Source organism: Hirundo rustica, chromosome 1, assembly GCF_015227805.2.
Source record: "Hirundo rustica isolate bHirRus1 chromosome 1, bHirRus1.pri.v3, whole genome shotgun sequence".
NCBI lineage: Eukaryota > Metazoa > Chordata > Aves > Passeriformes > Hirundinidae > Hirundo > Hirundo rustica.
Genome location: NC_053450.1, coordinates 104,538,080 through 104,539,996, shown reverse-complemented (window position 1 = coordinate 104,539,996; position 1,917 = coordinate 104,538,080). Strand labels below are relative to the sequence as shown.

General features: G+C 36.7%; 1 long non-coding RNA gene across 1 annotated transcript; it reads left to right on the top strand.

Annotated features, from left to right (window-relative positions):
• Nucleotides 1-415: 415 nt before the first annotated feature.
• LOC120763260 (uncharacterized) lies at nt 416-1,349 on the top strand. The gene is made up of 3 exons (XR_005704061.2): nt 416-503; nt 635-802; nt 1,229-1,349. It is a non-coding gene; the product is annotated as an uncharacterized LOC120763260 (long non-coding RNA).
• The last annotated feature ends 568 nt before the right edge of the window (nt 1,350-1,917 follow it).

The following is a 1,917-nucleotide window of genomic DNA, read 5'->3' as shown; positions in this document are numbered from 1 at the left end:
GAAGTGTTGATATTGTCAGAAAGCAGGATTTAGGAAACGTAAGCTGCTCAGCTGCATGTCCCAGCAGGGGCAGTGGGAAAAGAGAACCTGAATGAAGCTAAAAACAGGGTAAGTCCATTCCTGTTTGTTTACACCACACTCAGTCAAGGTAGATGGAGAAAGGTCTGCCACAGCTCAGCTACTTCTGAACACCAAGTAGAACTTGACTTTAGTAAAATTTTAATCATTAATGTGTTCCTCTGGTGTGCCAGAGAAGAAAAAAGGTGCTAATTATTTCCCCAGTTGGACTAATTAGACTTCTCTTATGCAGCTGATAATGTAATCTCTTACTTCCTAAGATAAGGATTGTATCTTTAGAAGGGTGACTCCTGCTGGAGCTTGCAGAAGTAGCTAATTCAATCACACCACTCTAAGGTACAAGGCAGCCAGTCTGAAGTTCAGCAGCAGAAATATGCTGACACAGTTATTCCTTACATGATGTATTAATCATTGCAATATCTAATGTAAGTAACTGTCTGAATTTTATGGTTTTTGTCACAATTGCCCATATTTATGTATATATGACATGTAGCATGTGCACTGGTTTGCTTATATGTGTGGTCTGTGCATAAAATCTTGCTTTTTTACCTTGAAGGAATATAAGCAAGGTTCCACTACCCCAAACATTTTGTCTGGAAATTTAAGTGGATGCTCCCCAAGGTCTGCCTTTCCTTTGAAACAAACTTACAGTCCAAACTGGATCGCCTGTGAAGTGTCACCTCTTGGTGATTCAGTGCAATTCTTCATGGATGGAATATTCATGGTAAGCTACAACTCCCATGTAGCTAAATAGAGCAGAAATCTTAATTTTCTTGAAACACCCAAATGTTTTCCATCTTCCAGGTACTGCTCATAAAAATATAGCTTTTTGTAAATGAAATGCAAGTCCTGGATAGAAGATAACTCAGGAGACCCATAAACTAAGTTTTCAGTTACAGAATGTGCTTTTCTAGCGCAATGTACCTTACAATCTGTGGTCACTTCTTAAGCAAGTAATTAAACATTACTTTGAAGTATATAAGAAAAATTATACCCATTTAACAGATGCCTGAATGGAAATAAAACAAAGCAGTAGTGGGAGGTCCCCAGGAAGCCAGAACTCTGCATTCATTTCCAACTCCTGTATCTTAGCCTTTTTCATAGCACCACATATTCTCCTCCAACTGCAATTTTCACAATTATTTCTCAGTAGATCAACTTTCTTTGAAGTACAGCATTTGAGAAGATGTTTTAATTCATCCTTCATCATCTCAACAAGAAAATGGTCATTGTCCTTGGAGTCTGTTTCTCTGAAATTGCTGGTTTTGCCTTGGACAGTGACCTCAAGAACATGCTGGTAGCCCTGTAAAAGAGCCTGAAGCATTCAGCATTGTTGAATTGATAAAACAGGTTGGCTACTCAGGACTGGTGAAGAAGAAGCCTTTGCAAAATAGTTCCTGGTGGTAACTAACTGTTCTATTATGTAAAATGCCTTGTCACCAAACATTTATTGTGTCTTATTTTAGTCACGGCTCAGATATTTTATAATGCAGTAGGCTGCCTTTCAAGAAGAATCAACCTGGATTTTTTTTCTTTCATATTTCTTTATCCTGTGTTTTAAAATCCAATTCCACTATAAGCATCTGAAAATGTTTACTTCTGATGATAAAGTGGTTTTTTGGTTGTTTTTTTTTTTTGTTTTTTTTTTTTAATTGTAATTTAGTGGGACAGCTATTTTAATATAACACCTATTGTTAGAGGCTTATTTACAAAAAAACCCACATCATCATTAATGGTTAGAGCCTTGAACTAGAAGCTGTTTTTATTTGCATTACTGTAACACCCTCAGGTCTCTTAAGAGATCTTGCACTTGTCTTTGTATTACACTAAGATATTATA